Raw genomic sequence first — 21,468 nt, forward strand, 5'->3', positions numbered from 1 at the left:
AAAAAAGTTCATCAGACTCAAGTCAAATGTCAAAGCCATGCTTTGACTTTGAAAGATTAGTTCATCATGAATTTGTGCCACAGGGACAAACTGTTAATCAATGGTACTGCCGGGATGTGTTGCAAAGCCTACGAGAAAATGTGAGAAGCAAATGGCCTGAAATGTGGCGAGACAATTCGTGGATCTCACATCGTGATAATGCATCCACACAGTCACCCCTGTTGGTGCATAACTATTGCACAAAGAAACAAAATCACTACGGTACCTCATCCTCTGGGCAGTCCAGATTTGGCCCCTGCAGACTTTTATTTCCAAAGTTGAAAACCACATTGCAAGGATGAAGATTTGCAACTGCAGACAAGGTAAAAGAAAATTCGCAGACAGTACTTCACGCAGTACAGCAGGAGGCATACCAAGACTGCTTCCAGAAGTAGAAACGGCATTGGGAGCGGTGTATCAATTGTGGAGGAGAGTATTTTGAAGGAGACCGTGCACAATGAGTAAGAGGTAAGCGAAGAAACATTTTTTGGACAAAGTTCTGGAATTTTTGGAACAGACATCGTACATTTTGGTACACCACTGTTACAGTACCTACATATTCTATCTTATATCCACTGTCTACCTCAGTAATTTCTTGGTGCTGTTTGGCACAGGAGTTTCCTTCACTGTGAGTGCCTACTCCTCTCACATGCTGGTTGCTTGCTTGCTGCTACTACTATGTTTGGTTGTTATAATGGTCACATTGTGTGTGACACACACACACACACACACACACACACACACACACACACACACACACACACACACACACAAGGAATTGCAAAAATCTTTCGGTAACATTTTTTTGAGTCTGTTCCTGACTACTTGGTATCTTTGAAACTGGGGATTGCTCCTGTGCACACCTCCAGTATTCTTGTAATTCATGGCAAGACTTTGTTTTTCCACAATGTCATTCCTCAAACTTATTTCTTGACATGTGTTGTCATGGAAGAAGTTGCCCATAACATTTTTTTTTTCCTTCTGTGTCACCAACATCTGATTGTTTCTGCACATCATTACATATCTACATTTCTCGTGTCTTTCATCTTCCACAAAGTCGGGGAATTCCTTTCGGTTTTGCCGCATTATTGGTGTTCTTACTCGTTAGATTGTAACCAAATGTGGACTAGCATGTCAGTTGTCAACTTAAATACAGTAACCCATTCCAAGCAAATGACAAACAATCTCAAGTAATTTAGACTACTTTTTTTCAGGACAGAATAGTCTGTGTCCTTGCCAGAATAAACAAAGATAAATATTAATTATTATGACTAATGAGATGTACTGTCAAGTGTAGTGGATGATGTATTAATTAATAGCATCAAAATAGCATGCAGAGAAAGTGTCAGGTTTGCCAATCACTGTCGGAGAAAAACATTTCAATGGCAGGAGTGAGTAACAATAGAATCCTCCTGTACAGCTATTAAGGAATAAATTACACATACCCGAGACTTGCATTCTGTGTTGGGAAGGGCAGGGCAGGTGGTGCGAGCGGCTGGCGATGCCACTTTCAGATCACAGACAATGCAGGTTTTCAGAAATTGCCACCCAAAATGTCAGAACATTGAAGCAGGTGGGTTTCTGCAAGTAGCAAAGACACCTAACGTCCTTCCAGTGGGGAGCAATCAAAGGTCGCCTGACAATTACTGTCTGACCAAATTTGAAAACAATAATATGCCAGTAATTAAAATTAATGTTTACAAGAAAGAAATAGTGACATAGGACTGAGTCAAGAACGACTATTATAATGAAACTAAAATTTAATGTAAGCAAATATTAAAATATGATAACAGATACTAATTAGTGTTGATCTAACAAAATGTGTCATTGGCTTGTGATTCACTCTCACCTCCTGTAACTGATGAGTGGGAAAGCTCGCAGGGAGGTATTGTGAAGTTCACATATAGTGGGGATCTGGTGGCAATTTCTTCATATTTAGGTCTAGTTGAAGTAAAAGTGTGTAGGTAAAGTGTTATGGTCTCAGGGTAATTGGTAATATTGTTGGAACTACTTACCACCTGCAAATCCAAGATCACACTTTTAGTCCTTCTAGGATTGTAAAATGTCACTAGAAACTTGTTAAATGTGCTGAAGTTTGTAACACTGCACTAATGCTCAGCTAAAAGCATTAGTAATACAAATGTAGTAAACTTCAATGTTTATAATCACATTTGGTGGAGTGTTTGCACTCCTGGCAAGAAACTCAAAATGTGAAAAGTAATCCGACTGGTATTTTGTGCCAGCAGATGGACATTGCATACAAGAATCAACTCGGGTGTAATCACATGTACAAGGCAGTATTTTTCTAACCAAAACATTCATAGCAAGCATTGGAAAGATGTAGCATCTCCTTTGTTTGTCCTGGTGGTGAAGCATGTGCCTGGAAACAGAAGTTGTAGGGTCAGATCCTGATGGGACCACAGAAATTTTCAGTCTGCATTTTAAGAGTTGGCAGGAATGACACGTGGTTCAGATTCGGATCTGACACTGATTTGTAGGTCCTTTCCGCAGTTGAAGACTTGGATAGATTAGGGCCAAACAAATTGTCTTAGAGGCAGCCAAATGAAATATTTGCACTTCGCTGTATGGCCACATGAAATTATATCATGTCCATCAATAATAACAATAATAATAATAATAATAATAAATCTTATAACTAATCGTACCATCACCAGTACAACATAATTAATAAAAATTAAACAAATATACCCAACTAGTTCAAATTTTGTTACACTAATTACTTTAGATTCAATGAAACTTAATGGCTGAGTTTTACGTAATAAATCTTGTTGGACTGGGCAAGAACTGTCAGAAACTGTCTTAGGTACAGGAGTCACTGCACCAAAAGCATCAATTTGATAGCAGAAGTAGTCGATCCATAAATTAGAATTCACAAGGTGGCAGCTAATGAGAAGCAGCTGTTTCTCTTTTGAAGGTGGCTACTTGAGGTTTTTCTCTCCAATCCACAATAGGTGCCAACTGAACGCAGTTCCAACAGTTCCTCCTTGGTCAGGTGCCGAGAAACTGAACTTACATTGCCTCCTCACTCTGTCCTGAAATTCATTTGTGTTAGATCTTGGTCATTTTGATAGCTAAACCTAGAGGGACCATTAGTAAAAGATCGATTAGCTTAGAACATCCATCTTGGTCCAGTTTCTGATACAGACAGATTTCAAGTTTGAGGTTATGACGGCAAGCAGAAGAAGTCAGACACCTCTCTGCACATTAAGGCACCATCTTTGGATTATTAATTTTAATAACTGCCACATTTTTGTTAGTGGTTCACTTCTGCCACAGCTGCTCACACCAGCACTCTAGACCTCACAGGCAAGCTAGGTAACAGGATCCACGTAAGGAGTTCTGTCTCCATGTGCATTCTCATCCTCTCTATGCTCATCTTGTTCTTTGCGAACTCTTACAAATACTTTACCTTTGCAAATCAGTTTCAGTGTGTTCAAGAGCTCTTCACGCCAAGATCAAGAGCAATGACTGCTGGTCTAACTACCTTGCTCATCGTAGTGACCAACCCCAATTTCAGTTTGTGGTTATTTTTCTGTTAAACAGTTCCCATGAATCCTTTGAATGCAGTATCTGCTATATACAATAATTAGCACTACTTTCTGTTAGTGTTTCCCTTCATTCCAACCCTATTGTTTATTACAGATACATCGCTGAGTCTTTTTCACGTATGGCCACTTGTGCTAGTCTGTGGACCTGAATCCTTGTGCTCCCTTTCTGCTGTGCATCTCCACCAGTCACCATAATTTCTATAACAAAAAACCTCATGCCTGCATTTGATGGCCTGATTGCCAGTTGCGAGCAGTTTCAACAATTTGTGAGTTTTTCCTGTTGCAAAGTTCCAGCCATCATGGAGAAATACAGACGTGCAGGTGGCAACATAACATTAGGCTGTAACAGTGGCAGCTGCTGCTCACTTGCATTTGACAACATCCGGTTAGGTAGGTGGGGAGCTGCCGCTGATGTGGGCAGTTCATTGCTCCGCCATCACCAACATACTAAAAATGAAGCTTTATCTCACAATCTTTGTGTGTGCACTATTTACTTTTATTGCTGTTTACTAGTTCACAGGTCTTGTTGTTACGTATGTCTCTTCTTTTGTGTCCTGTTCATTTTTGTAATTCTAATTAAAGCACGTTAATGGGATATCGTAGACCATTAACAGGGGCAGAGTGTTGGTTAGAAGTTGTTCACACATAAAATAAGAAACATGGCAGCATCAGATGAACAACACATTGTACATCTGCATCCGTTTGTCACCCTTTACAGATGCAAATATAAAGTATCAGTGGTGTGGTGAAGACCACCTCGGATGTAAATCATCTACTGCAACAATTATATTTTGGAATTCATGTTTACAGAAATAAGCTGAGTCAGATGGATAAAATGACAAAGGGATAAAACATCACTTTAACTGTGTTCCTATTGAAAAAGTAATGTTTAATTGCAATTATTATTTCTCTCTTTTAGGAAATTAGAGATGTTTCTTTGCACAAAAATGTGTCTATGCTTCAGTGTGCGATTTGCAGGGGGGGATGGGGGGATTTCCCCCCCTCTGCATCAGACCATCCCCTCCTGTGGTGCTAGTTTATGCGTCCCAACCTGGGATCTTTATTTGCCATGCACTGGAGTAAAACTTTACATACAATTTAAATTTGTGGAGCCGAACACTGAAAGTTTTTAATAAGTCTTACTATTAATATGTGTCAGCTTTCTATCATCAGAATAAGTACAACTTTTCACAAATGTGCCTCTACTTTTTGAATTCCCCTCATATACCTGTATGTAGAGGATTTTGTAAATAAGCTTTACCTATAATGTACTTTTAAAGACATAGCAAGGGATGGCTTTTCTGATAGTGCATACACGTGAATAGTGAGTTTCAGCATTAACATCTATTTATAAATAGATGTTTAACCATGTGTAACGCCATGGTCCAAGCTACCAACATATATAATTCTAATAACCCCCGAAAACATCCCCCCCACTGGTAAAAGCACAAATCGCACCCTGCTATGCTTTCATGATGATGAATAGTTTTACCATACAAAAATCTTGAGATTTAGTTCTCCAATTGCTAAGTCAAGTGTTCTACCACTCAAATCACTGAAAGAGATCACAAATTTACGAAATTATAGCAAATGGATATTGTCCCTGGTTAGCGTTCTTTAGAACAACAATTATTCACATACGTAGAATCTGGTTTCAATGTGTCAAATGACAAATTCCTTCAAAAAATTTTGGAAAATTAAAACCAATATGTAACAGAGGAGTCCATTCCCATGGACCATTCAATTTCAAATATAACTTTGTTGCTTGAAAGTACAATGTGAGCAGTCACTTGTCATAACTGAAATATATCAGCTCAGTGATTTAGCTGTGACAATCTTACATTCGTTAAAAGTCCTTGATATTCCTAACTACGTAATAAAGCCTATATCAAGTGATAAAACGAGTAGTCAAAGCTTCAGTAAGAACACAGATGGTAAGAGAATGATCACTTACTTCGGACCACACAGCATATTATGTAGTTCCTGAGAATGTAACAAAATGAAGGAACAGCCTTCCCTTTTGCCTGCTATGTACAGGGCATATGAAGCACTTGTTTACATAAGATGGTGTAATGCCTAGGTAATCACTTACAAATATTTTTAACCAAGTGCCGAAAGAATACTTGATATTGAAGACAAAGTGTGACGGTAAATAAAGTGCAGAGCCAAACTTTTTCGAGCACAGTTGTGTACAATGATTTGAAATAATTGTCTTCACATTTCTGTAACACATTAATATCCCATTTTCACAACCAGTTCTGAACACTGAACGTTGGCACACTACAACTGAAACCGTTGCACAAGTGTTTGCATTGTTTAGCAAGACAGCATCGATAAACATAGACAGGCTTTGGCTCATTACGTGAAGTATCACAGTCTAAAATATTAGCTGTGAAATCTCTGGTACTGCCTGAGCTTTCAATCACCCCATGATCTGGCAATTTCTGTTGGTGTTATCTTCACAAAGTGTCTTAGGGCTATAGTTTTATTCTAGATTTAATAATAAAAGTAGTGGGTTATGTGTGAATACCTCTAGGGTTTCAGAACATCACTGTGTAGAACATCTCTCCAAGTTTAAGGTTGTAGTAAGTGTTATAGCATAGTTGGACTACAGGGAAGGCGTCACAGACCACCTAGACAAATTACCCACTCCATAATGTCTCACAGAACTAGTTCTTACTTTTAGACAGAGTATCCTAAGAACAGATGTCCAAATACATCAACTTCAATGAGTTGCATGCAGGTGTGAAATTTTCTGCACCTGAACCAATGCCCATACTGAGATGCTCTATCCACTGATATGTCTTATTTTGTTTCTGTCTTAGTTTCTGTAGTGTTGTCTTCTCAAACACTAGGGGTGTTTGCTGATAACATGATATAGGTAAAAAATATACTGCAGTACCTTCAAAGGTGCAGTTATATGTACAATCAGCAAATAATAAATAAAAAGAAGTGCACAATCACAAATTAGTCTTATTTTCGAGCTTTCGCTCGTTCTGTCCAGAGATGCGTTAGTACTATAGCCACAAAGAATCTTTTCACTGTAATTTCTTCTCAAAATCACAGTGGCAGTCTATGATTTCCTTTGTTTTTGATTCTTCCTTTGTCCTTGTATCTAAATGTTACCAGTTTGTTTTTGAGACGATCATAATATGGTAATTTTATTTACACTGTTCTAGTATATTGAAAGGGATCAACATATTTATTTATGATGCATTTGAGAAATGAAATAATATTTTACTGGGGTCACGGTCAATTAGCATATTCTTGAAAGTAATATGTTCACCTCTGAATGTAAGCTTGACTCAAAAATCAACAAAAATGTTTGATATACCTATATACAGTATGTGAAGTCTTCATGTAAATTTGTTCAAATACAGCAGGAGTTTGTACCACACTGAGCTTGGAGTAGCAGGAAGTCACGAGCTTATTAGAATCTGAATATTGTATGTTTAGCTCTACTAAAACAACATGTATCCGAAAGTAATAACTTTAGGATCCTTAACCATCAGGACATTTCTGGACCAAAAGGTTTGACACAATGTTAGTATCTGTTCTCACTGGTAACTTTATGCTGTGAATGCAGTTGCAGTTCAGCTAGACAGACATCGAAGGTGAGCAGTCCTCCTCTTGCAGGACAAAAGACTGGAGTCTTACCTCAAGTACACTCAACACACATCTTTTAGCAGCATCCAAGGGGAAAGACAGGCGATTTGGGGTACACAGTCAACTTCTTCCACATGCCCATGCATCTGCCAAGTCACTCCTCCAGAGGAATTAACACTGTCACAACACTGTCACCAAGCACACCCTCTTCACCACACTGCCCCAACAAAGCTGATGTATTGTTGGGGCATGTGGCGGTACGAAGTTCCCTTAGGATTACGTGAAGAAGAGACGAACACTGTCAAATTTTAGTGATATTTGCATTCTAGTTTAAAGAAAAGATGTGATCTCCATAAATTAAAACTCATTTGAATCCAGTCCTTACACATTTATTCAGAAATTCCTTTGTGTGGAAGGCAAATATATTGTGCATAAAATTATGTCACCAGGTAAATACATAGAGATTGCATCCTTGCACATGAAAATGTTTAAATTCCACAGACTGAAGAACATCAGGTACCATATTTCACTGGTTAGAGAAGTACTGTTCACATTCACACATTTGTACTTCACTCTAACAGTTAAGCCTACATTTAGCAAACACTGTACCCAGTCTGCAGCAAAATTCGCACCCCTCTGGACTGCAGGTAATGACAATAACTGATCTGACTTCCAGCACATTCAACTCTGAATAGGGGACAATAAATAATCTACATTACTGGGTCTTAAACAGTTGGCAACATACTCCTGCTTCCTGTGTAACTGGGAAGGCTGAACAAATATGTAGGTGAAGCCACGATAAAAGCTGGGAGTCATTGTCAAGAACTACTCTGCTTTCTGTTAATAATAAAATGTTCAAAGAAGATTATGTATTGTGTATCTATCTTATATCACATGTGAAGTCTATCATATGTAAGTAGTAGTTGTCATCGTCTTCAGTCCAGAGTGCTTTGATGCAGTTCTCCATGCTACTCTATCCCGTGCAAGCTGCTTCATCTCCAAGTACCCACTGCAACCTACATCCTTCTGAATCTGCTTAGTGTATTCATCTCTTGCTCTCCCTCTACGATTTTTACCCTCCACGCTGCCCTCCAATGCTAAATTTGTGCGCGCTCGAATCTCTCTAATTTTACATTTGTGATCTCCTCAGGAGGTATAAGTAGGGGGAAGCAATATATTCGATGCCTCATCCAGAAACGCACCCTCTCGACCCTGGACTGCAAGCTACACGGCGATGCAGAGCGCCTCTCTTGCAGAGTCTGCCACTTGAGTTTGCTAAACATCTCCGTAACACTATCACGCTTACCAAATAACCCTGTGACGAAATGCGCCGCTCTTCTTTGGATCTTCTCTATCTCCTCTGTCAACCCGACCTGGTACGGATCCCACACTGATGAGCAATACTGAAGTACAGGTCGAACAAGTGTTTTCTAAGCCACCTCCTTTGCTGATGGGCTACATTTTCTAAGGACTCTCCGAATGAATCTCAACCTGGTACCCGCCTTACCAACAATTAATTTTGTATTATCATTCCACTTCAAATCGTTCTGCACGCATACTCCCAGATATTTTACATAAGTAACTGCTACCAGTGTTTTTTCAGCTATCATATAATCATACAATAAAGGATCCTTCTATGTATTTGCAATACACTACATTTGTCTATGTTAAGGGACAGTTGCCACTCCCTGCACCAAGTGCCCATCCACTGCAGATCTTCCTGCATTTCACTGCAATTTTCTAATGCTGCAACTTCCCTGTATACTACAGCATCATCCGCAAAAAGCTGCATGGAACTTCCAACACTATCTATTAGGTCCTTTATATATATTGTGGAAAGCAATGGTCCCATAACACTCCCCTGATGGCACGCCAGAGGTTACTTTAACGTCTCTCCATTGAGAACAACATGCTGTGTTCTGTTTGCTAAAAACTCTTCAATCCAGCCACACAGATGGTCTTATATTCAGTAGGCTCTTACTTTGTTTATCAGGCGACAGTGCGGAACTGTATCTAACGCCTTCCGGAAGTCAAGGAAAATGGCATCTACCTGGGAGCCTGCATGTAATTTTCTGGGTCTCATGAACAAATAAAGTGAGTTGGGTCTCACGACCGCTGTTTCCGGAATCCATGTTGATTCCTACAGATTAGATTCTGGGTTTCCAGAAACGACATGATACGTGAGCAAAAAACATGTTCTAAAATTCTACAACAGATCGACGTCAGAGATATAGGTCTATCGTTTTTGCACATCTGCTCGACGACCCTTCTTGAAGACTGGGACTATCTGTGCTCTTTTCCAATCATTTGGAACCTTCCGTTCCTCTAGAGACTTGCGGTACACGGCTATTGGAAAAGGGCAAGTTCTTTCGCGTACTATGTGTAGAATCAAATTGGTATCCCGTCAGGTCCAGTGGACTTTCCTCTGTTGAGTGATTCCAGTTGCTTTTCTATTCCTTGGACACTTATTTCGATGTCAGCCATTTTTTCGTTTGTGCGAGGATTTAGAGAAGGAACTGCAGTGTGGTCTTCCTCTGTGAAACAGCTTTGGAAAAAGGTGTTTAGTATTTCAGCTTTACGCGTGTCATCCTCTGTTTCAATGCCATCATCGTCCCGGAGTGTCTTGGATATGCTGTTTCAAGTAACTTACTGATTTAACATAAAACCAGAACTTCCTAGGATTTTCTGTCAAGTCGGTACATAGAATTTTACTTTTAAATTCACTGAACGCTTCACGCATAGCCCTCCTTACGCAACTTACATCGTTTCGTTTCTCTTTGAGAGGTTTTGGCTGCGTTTAAACTTGCAATGAGCTCTCTTTGCTTTCGCAGTAGTTTCCTAACTTTGTTGTTGAACCACGGTGGGTTTTTCCCGTCCCTCACAGTTTTACTCGGCACATACCTGTCTAAAATGCATTTTACGATTGCCTCGAACTTTTTCGATAAACACTCAACACTGTCAGTTTTGGAACAGAAATTTTCATTTTGATCTGTTAGGTAGTCTGAAATCTGTCTCCTATTACTCTTGCTATACAGATAAACCTTCCTCTCTTTTTTATATTCCTATTTACTTCCATATTCAGGGATGCTGCAACGGCCTTATGATCACCGATTCCTGTTCTGCGCTTACGGAGTTGAAAAGTTCGGGTCTGTTTGTTATCAGTAGGTCCAAGATGTTATCTCCACGAGTCGGTTCTCTGTTTAATTGCTCGAGGTAATTTTCGGATAGTGCACTCAGTATAATGTCACTCGATGCTCTGTCCCTACCACCCGTACTAAACATCTGAGTGTCCCAGTCTGTATCTGGCAAATTGAAATCTCCACCTGAGACTATAACATGCTGAGGAAATTTATGTGAAATGTATTCCAGATTTTCTCTCAGTTGTTCTGCCACTAATGCTGTTGAGTCAGGAGGTCAGTAAAAGGAGCCAATTATTAACCTAACTCGGTTGTTGAGTATAACCTCCACCCATAATAATTCACAAGAACTATCCACTTCTATTTCACTACAGGATAAACTACTACTAACAGCGACAAACACTCCACCACCGGTTGCATGCAATCTATCCTTTCTAAACACCGTCTGTGCCTTTGTAAAAATTTCGGCAGAATTTATCTCTGGCTTCAGCCAGCTTTCTGTACCTATAACGATTTCAACTTCGGTGCTTTCTATCAGCGCTTGAAGTTCCGGTACTTTACCAATGCAGCTTCGACAGTTTACAATTACAATACCGATTGCTGCATGGTCCCCGCATGTCCCGACTTTGCCCGCACCCTTTGAAGCTGTTGCCCTTTCTGTACATGCCCATGCCCGAGGCCATCTAACCTAAAAAACCGCTTAGTCCATGCCACACAGCCCCTGCTACACGTGTAGCCACCTACTTGTGTGGTGGACTCCTGACCTATCCAGTGGAACCCGAAACCCCACCACCCTATGGCGCAAGTCAAAGAATCTGCAGCCCACACGGTCGCAGAACCATCTGTCGCTGATTCAGACCCTCCACTCGGCTCTGGACCAAAGGTCTGCAATCAGTCCTGTCGACAATGCTGCAGATGATGAGCTCTGTTTTCATCCCGCTAGCAGGACTGGCAATCTTCACCAAATCAGATAGTCGCCGGAAGACAGAGAGGATTTTCTCAGAGCCATAGCTACACACATCATTGGTGCCGACATGAGCGACCACCTGCAGATGGGCGCACCCTGTACCCTTAATGGCATCCGGAAGGACCCTTTTCACATCTGGAATGACTGCCCCCCCAGTATGCACATTGGTTTTCTTCCCCTCTCTTGCTGCCATATCCCTAAGGGGCCCCATTACGCGCCTTCACACAATGCCTCCTTCAGTGCAGCAAACAAATGGACATCACTAAATGCTAAATCAGGATTATAATGGGCATGAGGCAGTACTTCCTAACCCATTTTGTCGATGGTTTCATAGGTTAGTTGAGCGATATGAGGACGTGCATTATCTTGCTGGAAAATCGCACCTCTCCTCTGAGATCCACGACATCACTCGCTCACTTGGCTGTCTTCACCTTGTTTAAAATCAAATCCGAGTAGTATTGGCTGTTCATTGTACACTGCACTTCGAGATAATCACAAAAATCTGAACCTTTAGCATCCCAAAACACAGTCAATCTGACTTTTCCTGCTGATGCTTGGGTTTTGATTTTTTCTTGACAGGTGACTGTGTGCTTCCACTCCATGCTTTCTTTTTTAATTCTAGCTCATAATAGTGAAGCTAATTGCGAACTGCTAAGCGACGAAGAATCGAACCTGTACCACCCCATGCCAAGTACTTATGCCATAGCTCTGTCCACCCACTGCCAACTATTGCTGAAAATTCTGCCTTGGCCTCCCCATCTGGATACTCTGTGGCACAACTGAGGCTTTCTAGCTACACAACTGCCCTCTGCAGAGAGATACTGGGGCTGTCCAATGTTCTACACGTGTCAATGTTCTGGACCATAGTTTTCTTCTGTAAGCATTTAAATGCACATTCTACACCTGAAAAACAACAGTCTTTACAATATAACTGGAACACAGTGGTAGTGTAGTAAGAGCAGTAACTGTTTTGTACTACTTCCATAGTTCAATTCTTTTATCTTGGCGGCTCGCGCATGCCCGCCCAGACGCGGGAGATTGCTGCGTTGCCAGTTGCACACGACGCACGCGCCAAGAGAAGCAGCGCCATAGTATAGCGTAGTTCGCAAGCTTACGTTTAGGGGGGAGCGTGCAGTTCATGAAGTAAAGCCACCACGGCCGCATTAACCCTTTCGCTGCTACAAAGACGTGCTCCCTGATTCCGCGCTGTGGGCGATTTTGTCACTGCACTGCTCGCCTGTGCAGACACATTGTGTTCCGACTGCTTTGACACTCTGTATCATTCGATTCCACAATAACTATTTGGCTCAAAAATTAGATTCTTGACTGATACCTTCCCCCCATAAATGACTTAATTTTGTTTCGATGTTCAACGCAGTTATTATGCAGCATTAAATATAGTAAACCATTGCACGAAATTTTGAAGAGTTTGCAGAGGTAAAGTCCATAGAGTATACTTTCCGGATGGTCGAATTTAGTTGCCACAATGTTGAGAATGAAATGTGGACAAGATACCTATATATTTCATTTAATTTAAGTACCACATAAGTGTCGTATGTAATATTGAGAAATATTCCACCTTTCGCGACTGTAACAAAAGTTTTACTTACACTGGGCACATTTGGCTTCATTTTAAAGCACTTCAATCAATCAAAAGGAAGTAGACAAAATACATGAAGCAAAACTGTGGACTTACAAAAACATTAGGACTTGAATATACCGTCTGTCAGTAAAGTGCTCAGAGCTATGTCAAATATAATTTTGTGTGTGGCACATACAAACAGCATTTATTTCCTAAAACACTGATGAGCCAACACAAACGTTGAATATTGTGCTACCGCAGCACAAAACTACGAAAGGTGACTTGGCAATGGAGGACACAAAATACAGTCCTCTTATGATGCTTCAAAAGAGAGAAACGCGTCTGGTCTAAATAAGTCGCTTATTACAGTTGCAGAAGAGGGATATATTTCAATACCATTGGTAAAACTGCGACTGTGGAACAAAAACAAGAAATAGAACATGAATACCATTGTGTGTATGCCATACCTCTCACCGATGGAAGTGCTTTAAAATAAAGCCAAACGCGCCCTGTATAAATAAAACTTTTATTACAGTCGCGAAAGACGGAATATTTCTCAATATTACATACGACACCTATATGGTACTTAAATTAAATGAGATATTGTTATACAGTAAATATTATATGAAGTTTAGGTATCTCGTCCACATTTCATTCTCAACATTGTGGCAACTAAAATTGACCGTACGGAAAGTATACGCTATGGACTTTTACCTCTGCAAACTCTTCAAAATTTCGTGCAATGGTTTACTACATTTAATGCTGCACATCAGAACAAAATTAAGTCATTTATGGGGGGAAGGTATCAGTCAAGAAGACGTGTAAAAATCAAATTTTTTGGCCAAATAGTTTTTGTGAAATCGAATGATAAGTGTGTCAAAGCAATGGGAACACCATGTGTCTGCACAGGCGAGAAGTGCAGTGATGACAAAATCGCGCACAGCACGGAATGCGGGGAGCACGTGTCCGCAACAGCGAAAAAGTTAATGAAGAGGAAAAGCACTAGAAATTTCATTCAAACGAATAAAATTCATGAAGTAAGGCACTCCAACATTGTTTTTAAATAAAGAAAATATTAAGCACCGCACAAGGTTTGAACTCATAACCTTTCACTACACAGCCCAACACCTTAACTGTTGACTCTAACACCTCACGCAACTACTTATAAACACTGTTGGTACGACTATGAATTACTCACGCTTCGTCGAAGTACAATAGGAAATAAACAATTACCGCTGTTCTTTATTGCGAAAAAGCAGTTCATGAGATTGAAACAAACACCTTTCCTTGCTATCGCCTGAATTAGAAGTCTTATTGCTTGTTTGGTTTAATTAATTAATAGAATATGAAGCGATTGGTATAAAGAATGCTTTTTCCAAACTTCCTGTAAAAGAAAGTCTGCTATCAAGACATTGCTTTTGTTCTATTACTTTATTTATGACTGAACGTTTCTAAAACTGAAGGCACTCGTCCGTGCTCTGCACTGCAGTCGAGATCTGGCAACGTCGTTCTCCGTTCATTGGCTGACTGTGTTTTGTGACGTCAGATGCGCAGAACGAACCTAAACTCGGCCGCCAAGATATATGACGCGCACTTTAGTACTGCTAAGTACAAATACTACTTCTAGTACTGCTAAGTACAAAAAGTTTTTTTTAAGTGAGTCTCCACTGTTACAGGTGATAGATGTTTTCCACTGGTAAGACTAGTTCAACAATACTTTAATAGTGCAACTCAAAACTGAGCAATTTTCTCCAAAATAATTTCCTCATTGGTAAATAAACAAATACAAACGGGTGATCGTATGAAAGCAGGAAAACATGACTAACAGCTGTCTGCAAATGATCAAAGCATTAAAAAACTGTTAGTAACCTAAATTTCCTGCTAATTAAAATTTTATGCATACACAGACAATGAAACTATCTCAATGGATTTTAGTAATTGTCAGTTCTCCCTTTGTAATACTTCACTTACCACATGGGAGATGAAGCTATTGGTATGTGTGGAATTTGGAAGGCAACGATCAGTAAAAAGTGAAACCACCGTGGCCTGGGTTTTATTTTGTTGGTGGTTCATACTGTTAGTGTGTCCCCATGTACTCGTAGATAAGCTGAGCTAGAGGATGAATCAATGTTCGAGTTGGCTTCAAGTAGTGGCTAAATGAGTCCTAGCGTCTCAGCCAGTAGATAGAACGGCATGCTTATCATAGCTAGTGCATTTTCTGCAGCTCCAGGAATACCCATCTTGGGACCATCTAAAACAAAATGGCCAAGGTGTACCCAAGGATGGGCTCTTCGAAGAGAAGAAAAGGAAATGGCAATGGCCTACAGTGTACGTGCACTGCGATAATATCAAGGCCTCAGGAAATCTAATGGTTGCTTACAAGAGCCTTTTGCTTGGCTATCACTATTTGAGGAAGGTCGATCACGGAAGTACGCAAATAGCCCTACCGTCCATGCAGTCCTGCATATGGATGTGAAACTTTGGCAATTTGGGTTACTGCTCAATATATGCTACACAACACCATGAATGGTGACTTAGGTTCTGGTATTAAATGGATGCATTTCGATCACCATAAGTGGTTGAGAAAACATCAATGAATCAGTATTCATGCGAGATGGTGCACCTTAACATGTTCCACTTCCCATTTGGTGCGACGAGCTATTTCAGACACATTAGCCTACTACAATAATCTCGCCAATATCTAACAGGAGGTTGGGCCTCACTTATGATGTAGGACATTACACAAAACCTCAAAAACACTCTCAAAATACTGTGGATTCATTCTCAGTCATCTGGGAAATCTGACCAACACTACTGGTGCCTATGTCGTGTAACTAAACTATACTGCAGTCGTAAGAGAAGGATATGAGACCGAAGCTGATAAGGGAACGAGACAGGGTTGCATCCTGCCCCCATGTTATTCTATCTGTACAAAGAGCATGCAGAAAAGGCAACAAACATCGATATGAAAATGGAATTAGATTCAGGGAGAAGAAATGAAAAACTCTGTCACTGGAAATGGATAGGTTATTTCAAAGGTCTAGTAACATCAACTGAACTAAATGGATAATGCTTTCTAGCTCAATAACCTTCAAATCCAGAAGATAAAAATTTGCTTTATGGCTTGCTAAGACAGTCACTATTCCTACCAAACTATGAAAGCATAGATCAAATACAACACACAGGTCAAATACTACAGTGGTAATTCCAACCTTCCCTTTAAAAGGATTTCAAATGAATGATCGTGTACTGATGAAAAGAATAAAAGGACTCATTTCCTGCAGGAGCTTGGTATTTAAAGGAAGAAAAGTTATTCCAGTGAGAAGCTAGACAATGATCTATTATGTGCAAATTGGGGGAAATGCAAAATGGTTGCATGTCTAAATTAGGTAAAAATAATTACAGCCAGATAAATAGCCAAAGGTAAAACTGCAGAAAAATATTTCAATAAAATCCTTAGTAGCATTAAATAGCCAAGTGAACAGCCACTAACTAATCTGCTTTCTGTTTAACTATAATTCTTTCATGCTCACGTACACTTATTTCTTTAGTGTGCAATAAAGGATAACTGCCATTTAACAGTTGAACATACTAACCTGTTTGACACTGTGGCTGTGGAACTAATTTTGAAACAGTTACCAAGCTACCACTTCAACTAACATGAACACCTGTTATTTTCATTGTTTGCAAGTCACTGCATTGCAGAAATTATTTCAAATAAAACTTCTAAGTAGACACAAACTTCAAGCATAGAAGACAAACACGTTATCTTAACTGACACATCTAGTTTAATGGTCCCATGACTATAGGATGTGCAGGCCCTGTAGCTGTTGTCTGATCAACTTTCTTCCTGATAAATAACAGTACAAGCCTTTTATGCAAGTACACTATGTAGGCGTTTAATCTGTAATGGCTTAAACTGTTTCTGTAATTACTGTTTTTCTAGGAAATGTTATACTGTGAAATGATTTTAATCATTTTGGAAGTTGGTCACTTCATACAGAAACTACAATTAAATATCTCTTTACTATGCTTTGAACTTTTAACTGTCATATGGAGCACTTTACACAAGGGACTACTTACGACTCGAAAAACTATCACTCCATGAAACTTAATAGTTCTCCCAATTACTGCAGTTCAGTTTGACACTTTCTTTAAAACTCAATATTTTTTCAACAGGAAAAGGATCCTATTATGGTGAGTGACTTAGGATAAATCAAGGTTCGTAACACAGTGTTGAAATTAAGCATTTATAATGTGAAAATTTCAGCAAAACATGGTTCATGCAAGCATATACAAACTTAAAACATTATTTTGCCTGAAGGCAGATATAAAGGCGATAACCTGTGGCTATATGACACTGCTGTACAATGAAACCATGGCTCTTAATGTAATGTGCTCTGACTAATTGTTCTTGGCATCAGAAATGCAAATTTCAGAGCAAGTCAAATAAATGCCATTATACTGTGGCAGATAATTCACTTTGTAGTCTTATTTAATCCATTTTTCCACAAATCCTTATCTCACTGAGCACTGTATCTTTACTCTTCGAAGCCTAACCACACGAACACTTGGCACACTTACTCTCACAAATTCACCTTTTCACTCCCACCTAAACCATTCTGTTATGGAAGGACTTCATGTTTTCTGTCACATAAAACACTACATTCCGTAACCACTAACATGTTACATATGTTACACTTTAGTACGTACACAAAGTCATACAACTTTGACAAAGACATATACAGAAGGATAAAGAAGTATTTACATGCATTTCAGGTTGATGTACTTAAATATTAAAGACATTACAGCATCTAACATTGACATAAGTAAATATTGGACAATTTGAATCAATAACAGCTGCCAACATGAACAACTTCAAAGCAGATGTCATAGTGTACTGAAGCAACTTAAATCTATTAATAAAGGCAATTCTTCCAGTCCAAGTTGTATAGCAATTAGGTCCCTTTAAGAATATGCTAGTATAATAGTTCCACAGTTAGCCACCATACACAACGGCTCGCTGAACAGAAGATCTGTACCTTAAGACTGGAAAGCTGCACAAGTCACATCAATATTCAAGAAAGGGATTAAGATTAATCTCTTACATTAGACACACATATCACTGACATTTATTTGTAGTAGGTTATGGAACATATACTGTGTCTGAGCATTATGGATTACCTCTAAGAAATTTATCTATTCAGACACAGCACAGACTCTGAAAATGTGAAATGCAACTAGTTCTTTTTCATTCAAAGTGATGGAGGCTATCAAGAGGGGAACTCAAATTGATTCTCTATTTCTAGATTTACAGAAAGGTTTGACAATTACAACTATCTTTCAAATTATGTGCCTATACAGTATCATCTCAGTTTTGTGACTGGATTGGCAACTTCCTGTCAGAAAGGTCACAGTTCATAGTAACTGACAGAAAGTCGTTAAGTAACACAATGATATCTGCACTACTCTAAGTTTTTAGGCTCTCTGCTGTTCCTGATCTATATGAACAATTCAGGTAACAATCAGAGCAGGCATCTTTATTTGCAGATGATTGATTCACCACCTATTAAGTTATCAGAAGATCAAAAACAATTCTAAAATGATTTGGACAAGGTATTTACTTGGACCAAAAGGTGGCAATTGACTAAATAATGAAAATATGATTATAAATATAATTTGTTAAGCAGGTCCATGTGGACATTATAGCATCTTCCACCTTCTTCAGTATATTTGAAGTTTATTTAGTAAAAGGTTTTTTTGACACCCCCAAAAGTTTGAATTATCAGCTTTATGTGTTGATCAGTTTTTTCTTCAGTAAAAGGAAATTGAGCTTTCAGCTAGAGTGTGAGCTTTCATATATCTGGCAAATTTTATTTTATTATTTAAACTCTAAACCTCTTCCTGACACCAGAGTCATGAAGCTAATCTAAGGCAGTCATTGCATCCTGTAAACTCTGTGCTAGGTCATTATATATTCTCTGAGGTGGAATTCAAGGAGCTGCCCAGCACTTGCCCAAATGAGCAAGGAAAACTGCGTAAAAACAACAAGCAGGCTAGCTAGTGTACCAGCCGACAGTTGACCTACAGCATGGATCTGATCCAGGTCTGGCTCCTGTGTCTAGTAAGCTGGCATGCTTATGTGCATTACACTGTACAAGCAGGCATTATTAGGGCAGGTTAGTCATTCATTTTTTCAGTAATAGCAATGCAGTAGTATTTTTTGTACAATGGGGAGAGATTCATATGCAGTTCTTCTGATACTTTCAAGTTTAGTTGTAAATAGCACAGGTTTCACCTCCACTAAAGACATTATCTATTTTTAGTGGGACAGCCTGACTGGTTCTGACAGGGATGACCTGATTCTGATGACTTATTGCTGTCTCAAGATTTGTTATGGGGAGAGCACATGCAAAGTACACTGCTGCAGGGCAGTCTAAGTGCTCACATGCTTATTGCATTACTAGTAGCATTCACACATTAGAATACTAGTTATGTGATTGAAATTTTATGTAGTATTGCAGAGTGTGTGCTGTGGCAAATTTAAGATGTGAGATGGGCTGTGTCTCTAACCTGAAACCTTTGCCTTTTGTGGAGAAATGGTATCAGCTGAGTTACCCAGACAACTCACGACACACCCTTAAAGCTACACTTTTCCTCTCTTCTACTTTCCAAACTTCACAGAAATTCTCCTGTATGCTTTTTATCTTGTGGAATTAATACTATTGGGATTAAACTAAGTTTTTCAACAGCACACCCTTCACTGTCAAGCAAAAATTCGTTCCAGAACACTTCATTAGGATGGGGGCAAATGATTTCTCCACAACACCCTTTCTTCCAGTACTAATACAGCAAGGCATGCAAGAGAATTCCAGTAAGGTTTGGAAAGTAGCAGAAAGGTACTGTCTGAAGTAAAGCTGGCAGGGCTGATCATGAATGAAACCTGAATAAGCATAACTGAGTCAGTAAGAGCATTTACCCACAAAAGGCAAATGTGACAGGTTTTAGTTTCAGCTAGCATGCAGTTTTCGTTCACCAGAAAATGTCTCCTCCGCTCCTGTAATCATCTTTGCCTAAATCTAAGGTAACCCAGTGTCCCCACACACTCACCCAACTGTTTACCTTTCAACCCAACCTCTCACCCCATCCCAATTCGTGCCCAACAGAAACAGGTAGCTATTCTTAAAGAATAAGCAGAATAACTAGTTACCCATATCTCATTTGAACTGGGAAAACTGCACAATTGGTTCCAAAAGCTTTGGAAAAATAGAGTTTCTCTATATGTAGGTATACCATTAAAGAGACTAGCCTAGAAAATACTGTTTATGAAATACATTGTTCCAAAATGGGAACAGCCTTTAGACCTACAGAATACATTTACAATAAACCATGCATCTCAAAATACACAGAACTACGACACTAAATCATCAAATGAGAGTATTTTAAAGGGCTGAACACACACTGCTGTATCCAATGCTGATTTCAGTTGTTCTGATGATGGCCACCGATGGCTGATAGCCTCTCTGCTAAGAAGATCCACCAAGTACTGGCTCACGAAACACACATCATGGTGGCTGTGGAGCGGTTCAGAGTGCAGATTTTAGTGAAACGGAATTAAAATATGTTCTGACGATTGCCAATAATGTCCGACTGCGGTTAACCAATAATTTTTTCTGTAATTCCATGGGAGAAAAGTTTAAGTGCATAATTAAAAAAAATAATTATTCTCTTACCACCATACTGTAAAGGGTACACACCATGGGCAAGATAGTTCCCAGGAATGGAGAATCTCATGTCGCAGCACTTTGAACCGCTCCATAGCCATCACGATGTGTGTGTCGTGAGCCTGTGCTCGGTGGATCTTCTTAACAGTGAGAGCCACTGTTTCACTTTCTGGAGGCCTCACCCGTGCCGAGTTTCAGGGCTCCGCATAGCCCCAGATGTCTCTCACGCTGTAGTACTTGAGTCTGGCGGTCAGAATACTTCAGGAAGGAGGTGACCAGGTGCAGCTTGGTGAACATTCCTCTGCACCTGGTCACCTCCTTCCTGACATATTCATCTACTAGTGCCTGCCATTTGCTCCGACCCTGGGACACTGTCCACATCCTGGTGCAGAACACTGTCACTGTGACACGAGTGTCAGCAAGATAAATATAACATGTCCATCTCCAGTAATTTGCTGATTATCTGCAGGAGAGACAAGTCACAGCAGGACAGCCACACGTCACTGTTTAGTATCACGTATTTCCGGGAGGTCTTGTGCTTGACCGGGGCAAGCAGGGTGTGTGCCCCTGGGGCTCCCCCGGGTCAGCACACCAGCACCATGTTGTCGAACTTTCGCGCATCCCACTGTTGGCAGATAACTGGAAGAGTAGCCAACGCCTCAGACAGCGAAGAAACGACAAAGCCAGCATGTTCTCTTCATACCGGTTTTCCTCCCCTGTGGAGAATGCTCCATTGTTGTATTCCATGGCAGCAGACCTGCAACAAGCAAGATGATAAAAAAGATGGTAATAGTTTCAGGGTACTAAATGTCACTGGTACCAGCACCCTTGTGATCAGCAAAAC

General features: G+C 39.9%; 1 long non-coding RNA gene across 3 annotated transcripts in view; it reads right to left on the bottom strand.

Annotated features, from left to right (window-relative positions):
* Positions 1 to 17,136: 17,136 nt before the first annotated feature.
* LOC126210471 (uncharacterized) overlaps positions 17,137 to 21,468 on the bottom strand; it is a 33,499-nt gene continuing 29,167 nt past the window's right edge. For all 3 annotated transcript variants that reach the window (XR_007540681.1, XR_007540682.1, XR_007540680.1), the window contains exon 3: positions 17,137 to 21,381. This is a non-coding gene — a long non-coding RNA (uncharacterized LOC126210471). The remainder of the gene's footprint in view (positions 21,382 to 21,468) is intronic.

The sequence above is a fragment of the Schistocerca nitens genome, chromosome 10 (assembly GCF_023898315.1).
Source record: "Schistocerca nitens isolate TAMUIC-IGC-003100 chromosome 10, iqSchNite1.1, whole genome shotgun sequence".
Lineage (NCBI taxonomy): Eukaryota > Metazoa > Arthropoda > Insecta > Orthoptera > Acrididae > Schistocerca > Schistocerca nitens.